This window comes from Cervus canadensis, chromosome 4, assembly GCF_019320065.1.
Source record: "Cervus canadensis isolate Bull #8, Minnesota chromosome 4, ASM1932006v1, whole genome shotgun sequence".
In the NCBI taxonomy this organism is placed as follows: Eukaryota; Metazoa; Chordata; class Mammalia; order Artiodactyla; family Cervidae; genus Cervus; species Cervus canadensis.
The window spans coordinates 90331623-90338144 of NC_057389.1; positions in this window are offsets into that span (position 1 = coordinate 90331623).

Consider the following 6522-nt stretch of genomic DNA (forward strand, 5'->3'; position numbering starts at 1 on the left):
CATTTGCAAAGAGCCCCCAGGTATGGTAGGCCCTAGTCACCTAAGAGGAAGGTCACCCCTTCTAAGAGGTCAGGCCTGGTTCTTTTTTCTTTTTCCCTTTTGTTTACCTCAGAAGTGTATTGGGTTTTGGGTGGGAGTGGTTGTGTTTTTGTTTGTTTTTGTCCACACGGCATGCAGGATCTTAGTACCCTGACCAGGGATGGAACCCATGCCCCCTGCAGTGGGAGCATGGAGTCTTAACTGCTGGACCGTCTTGGAAGTCCCAGGGAAGTCCCAGGGACCATTTGAGCAGTCCCAGTTCTCGTTCTTTGAAAGGTCTGATTGCCTTATAAGCTCTGCATCTGCTACCTGACTGTCCCACCCACAGTCTACATGGAATCTGATTGGCACAAATAATCATGAGAAGAGAGATGAGCTTCCAAAGAGAGAGGATGAAGGACCCTCAGGACCACTGGAGATGCTAGAAGCCCCTCTGGATCAACCACCTGCTGAGGGTCCTGCCCAGCACTGCCAAAGGCACCGCCCTGCATTGTGCCTGGAAGCTGACAGCCAGGTGTGCCCCCTCCCCCCCACCTGCACCATAAAAGACAGGTTTCCGTGACCCGGAGTCCTGAGCGCCCTGACCCCTGGCTTTTCCACAGGTCCATCTGCCGGTCCCCTCATTCGGGATGCTGAGGTCTTCTAGCGGCCACAGTGGCCTCGGGAGCCTTCCACAAAACAGAGTGATCAGATGGCTCAGAGGGCACCCCGTCACGCCCTCTTTAAAACTCCCCAGTGCAAAAACAAAACAAAACAAAACAAAAAACTCCCCAGTGCTCCTACTTAGGCAACCCTCGTGATCTGGTCCCCACCTATCCCCTCCAGCCAGGCTCTCCTGCTTCCCCTGACATTTCCATGATCTGTCTCCAACCCCTGCTGGCACTGTCCCCACAGCAAGCTTTCCCGTCTAGTTGCTCCTTTATTTATTTATCTTTTTTTGGTTGCGCCCGGTCCTTGTTGCGGCACTCAGGATCACTAGTTGCAGCATCTGAACTCTTAGTTGTGGCATGTGGCATCTAGTTCCCTGACCAGAGATCAAACCAGGCCCCCCTGCATTGGGAGTATGGAGTCTTAGCCTCTGGACCCCCAGGGAAGTCTCTAACTGCCCTTTATTGCTTCTTTTACATGCCTTCGACTTCCGCAACCTGGCCCTTGAGTGGATCAATTTCTGGAGGCCTTTGCTTACTTGATAGAAACAGAATGCTAGTGCCAGCTTCACAGATTTTAAGGATTCAAATCCTACCTTACCAACAGCCCTTGCTTTTCACATCACCCAGCCTGGCCATGGCTGTTGGGTGGGGGTCTACACTGTGACCTGGGCCAGAGGCTTGGCCCTAACTCTCCAGCTAGATTCTCTTTGTTGACGTGGTTGATATGGGCCGCTTCCTCCCTGCCTGCGAGCTGTGGGTGCCTGACTGTAGAAGAAGACTAATGATAGCATCCGCCTTGGGGGCTTGGGGGCTGGCGCTAAATAAGAAGCTGCTTCTTGGAGCCTAGCGCACTGTCTGGAACAGGGGAGGCGTGCCGTCAGTGCCAGAAGCTATTATTATTCCTGGGGAGGGAGAACAGGAGATGGAGAAGAGAGTCAGCTGGGTAGAGCGGGGAGCAGAAGTGGGAAGAAGGCCAGACAGAAGGCAGACAGATGGCGGAGGTCCGTGGGCAGCAGAAACTGGGCATGGAATCTTAGATCCCAGGCCAGGGATGGAACCTGTGCCCCCTGCATTGCAAAGTGGCTTCTTAACCACTGGACCAGCAGGGACCGACATTAAGAAATGTGTAAGTGCACAGTACGAGACGATTCACTGCAGGCATTGAGCTGGCTGTATCCCAGAGTTCTAGAATTCATGCATCTCCCTTATCTACACCCAGCCCCTGGCAACCACCCTTCTTCTCTTTGTCAAGCCGTAACATTTTGGGTAATTTGTTACAGAGCAGTAGATGAATAATACACAGAGTCTGTGATCATCTTAGCTCCAAACCTCGTCCTTCCTGGGGTCTCAGTGCACACACTACCCAGCATGGGTTTTCTGGATGCTCCCCCCAAAGGGTGACTCCCCGGTGTCTTGGTCCCTGTTGCACTCCTGGCTTCACTGTGGACCGTGCCCGGTTGACTGTAACACACACTCACCTGATAGCACTGGGAAGGTTTCCAGACAGCCTGGGGTTAGTCTACCATCTGGGAGAACTGACTGTCTTAGTCAGCTGGGGCAGCTATAACAAAATACCACCCACTAGTTGGCTTGGACAACAGACCACGATTTGCTGCTTTGCTTTGTAGAAACATGTAGATCAGGCACAATCACCAATAACACACCAAGTTACAAGACAAGGCTGGCAACCCTGTAACCGAGGTCTACTCAGGGAGCTGAAATCACAAAAATCCCTTCCCTTTTACCTTTTCTGCCTTTGTTAACCTTGTGCCCGGGCTACAGAAGACCTAAACAGACTTTTCTCCAAAGAAGACAAACAGATGGCCAATAGGCACATGAAAAGATGCTCAATATTGCTATTAGAGAAATGCAAAACAAAACCACAATGAGGTACCACCTCATACTGGTCAGAATGGCCATCATTAGAAAGTCTACAAATAATAAATGCTGGAGAGGACATGGAAAAAAAGGTAGGTACAAACCTACACATTAGCAGGATTGTAAATTGGCGCAGTTACTATGGAAAACTATAGAGATTCCTTAAGAAAACTAAAACAAGAGTTGCCATATATCCAGCAATCCCCCTCCTGGGCATTTATCCAGAAAAGACAAAAGCTCTAATTTGAAAAGACACATGCATCTCAATGTTCAGAGCAGTACTATTTACAATAACCAAGACATGGAAGCAAGCTAAGTGCCCATCGACAGGTGAATGGGCAAAGAAGATATGCTATGTATAATAAGTAATGGACTATTACTCAGTCATAAAAAGAGTGGGATAATACCATTTGCAGCAACATGGATGGACCTGGAGAATAGCTTACTAAGTTAAGTAAGTCAGAAAGAGACAGATACCGCATGATATTACATATGTGGGGTCTAAAAAGCGGTACAAATGAACTTATTTACAAAACTGAAACAGACTCATAGATACAGAAAACTTCACTTACCAAAGGGGATGGGTAGGGGGATAAATTGGGACTATTGACTTAACAGATTCACACCACTGTATATAACACAGCTTCCCAGGTGGAGCTAGAGGTAAAGAATCTACCTGCCAACACAAAAGTTGTAAGAGATGTGGGTTCCATCCCTGGGTTGGGAAGATCCCCTGGAGGAGGAAATGGCACCCTACTCCAGTATTCTTTTTTTTTTTCCCGATACACATAACGCTACTCCAGTATTCTTGCCTGGAAAATTCCATGGACAGAGGAGCCTGGTGGGCTATAGTCCATGGGGTCACAAAGAGTCAGACACGACTGAGCATCTGAGCGCACATATAAAATAAGTAAACAACAAGGACCTACTGTATAGCACAGGGAACTATATTCAATGTCTTATACCAAACTATAATGGAAAAGAACTGTTAAAAATTAATTATATATATATATATTTATATCACAAATCACTTAGCTGCGCACCTGAGGCCAACACAAAATTGTAAATCAACCATCAGTTCTCAGACGCTCAGTCATGTCCAAGTCTGTGACCCCATGCCTTGTAGCCCACCAGGCCCCTCTGTTCATGGAATTTTCTAGGCAAGAATACTGGAGCAGGTTGCCATGCCCTCCTCCAGGGGATCTTCCCGACTCAGGGATTGAACCAGGATCTTTTGTGTCTCCTGCATTGTCAGGCGGGTTCTCTACCACTAGCACCACCTGGGAACCCCTCACATGTGCATAGCAAATGCTAAAGCACATGTGGCAAAACAAATGTAGGTAAGTGGTGTATGAGTGTTCATTATACTATTCTTGCAACTTTTTTTGTAGCTTTGAACATTTTCAAAATGAAAAGGTAGGGAAAACATAAACCACCCTCACTCTACCCCATATGTACCTCCAGCTGTCATAATTTCACTTTCTAAGCACTGCAAAGATTCCTCAGAGGCATCTCTGTTCTCCCTCTCTATGTGCTTGTTAAACATTTAATAACTGACTCTCCAAACATACCAGAAAGTTCTTGATCTGTAGCATTTGTCAATTCCTATGGAGTAAATACTCCCACCATGGCCAATTTCAAGCTATTAATATGGTGCATTAGAGATAGAATTGGTGGGGACTTCCCTGGTGGTCCAGTGGCAAAGACTTGATGCTCTCAATGCTGGAAGCCCAGGTTCGACCCCTGGCCAGGGAACTAGATCCCACATGTTGCAATGAAGACCTGGCTCAGCCAAATTAAATAAATAAAAATAAATATGAAAACGAACCCTTAACTCAGTGACCAAGATGAAGTGGACTTGGGACTTGTCTCCCATTCCCCTGTGTGGCACCCTGCAAATAAACCATTACTTTAGAAAAAAAAAAAAGACAGAACTAGTAAGAGGTATAGCACATCTAATATGGTATTTCCAGCCTACGGAAGAGACATACGTAAATAACTTCAGTAGCATAGACAGGGACATAATAAGAAGTGTTGAGTTTTGAGAATTTATTACCATTGTTTTAATATAATCCAGTTGATTGTAAGCTTATACAATCAATTTTAAAATAATGACCGTGTTTAACAACTAGCTCCAAAATTCCTGAAAATTTGACAACTGGCTCTTGCCAGGCAGTCCAAGCTGGTTCCAGCACACCTCTGAAAAAACAAAAGACTCAGCCAATCGAAATCTAGCTTCCACAGCCACCATTCAAGCAAAACCTTCTAGCTTCTCTCCTCAGGAACCTCCATATTACAAAGTGCAAGGGCCGATGGATACCATTCTGGCCTGGTCTGCCTGGCCTGAGTTCTCTACTGCCTTCAGCAGCGCCTACTCCACCTGTCTTCTCCAAGCCCCTCCAGGTCCTCTTCTGACCTGTTGACCAGTCCTGCCCAGCCTCTTTTAAGGGCTCTTCTTCCCCCATCTAACTATGGGGTTTTGATGTGCCCACCTGACATATTCTCTCTGGGTGCCCTTGTCTAACTCCATGACTTCAACTACAACTAAGAAACCCTTAGACCTTCTTCTCAGCAGCAAACCTGTATATCCCGACCCTTAACTAGTTTGCTCCTCTTCAAATAAGCGCATTTCCAACAAAGCCAGGGTGGAAGCCCGCAACACTTCTTATCACCTCTAGGTGGCGCTCCTGAGGGACAGAGAATGCAGACCTGTCCAACCCTGAAGCCAGGGAGTACGCTGCCTCCCTTCCAAGTCCCATAGACCTTATCACAGTTTTAGTAATGGCAAAGGTTTCAATAGGGCAAAGGCAACGTACATTAACTCTCCCCATGGTACCAGCGAGTACACCATGTGAAAAGATGGGCTGAACGAAACACTAACTGGAATCAAGACTGCTAGGAGAAATATCAACAACCTTAGATATCTAGATGATATCTAATGGCAGAAAGCAAAGAGGAACTAACAGCCTTTTGATGAAGGTGAAGGAAGAGAGTGAAACCTGGCTTAAAATTCAACATTCAAAAAACTAAGATCATGGCATCCAGTCCCATCAATTCAAGGCAAATAGATAGGGGAAAAGTGGAAACAGTGACAGATCTTTTCTAGGTCTCCAAAATCACTGCGGATGGTGACTGCAGCCATGAAATTAAAAGATGATTACTCCTTGGGAAAAAAGCTATGACAGATCTGTGCTGTGCCTAGTCACTCAGTTGTGTCCAACTATTTGAGACCCCATGCACTGTAGCCCGCCAGGCTCCTCTGCCCATAGGGATTCTCCAGGCAACAGTACTGGGCTGGGTTGCCATGCCCTCTTCCAGGGGATCTTCCCAAGCCAGGGATCGAACCAAGGTCTCCTGCATTGCAGGTGGATTCTTCACCAACTGAGCTACCAGGGAAGCCTAGACAGCATCTTAAAAAGCAGACATTTCCCCCACAAAGGACCGTATAGTCAAAACTGTGGTTTTTCCAATAGACATGTACAGATGTAAGAGTTAGACCATAAAGAAGGTTGTGCGCCAAAGAATTAATGCTTTTGAATTGTGTTGCGGGAGAACTCTTGAGAGTCCCTTTGATAGCATGGAGATCAAACCAGTCAGTCCTAAAGGAAATCAACCCTGAATATTCATTGGAAGGACTGATGCTTAAGCTGAAGCTCCAATATTTTGACCACTTGATGCTAAGAGCTGACTCACTGGAAAAGACCCTCATGGTGGGAAAGATTGAGTGCAAGAGGAGAAGGGGGCCGAGAGAGGATGAGATGGTTGAATGGCATCATCAATACAACGGACAGGAGTTGGAGCTAACTCTGGGAGATAGTGAAGGACAGGGAAGCCTGGAGTGCTGCAGTGCATGGGGTCAGGAAGAGTCGGACGGACACTACTGAAAGACTGAACAACAACGCGACCAACACACCACCTCTTCCCAGCTGCATGACCATGTCCAGGTACCGCCACT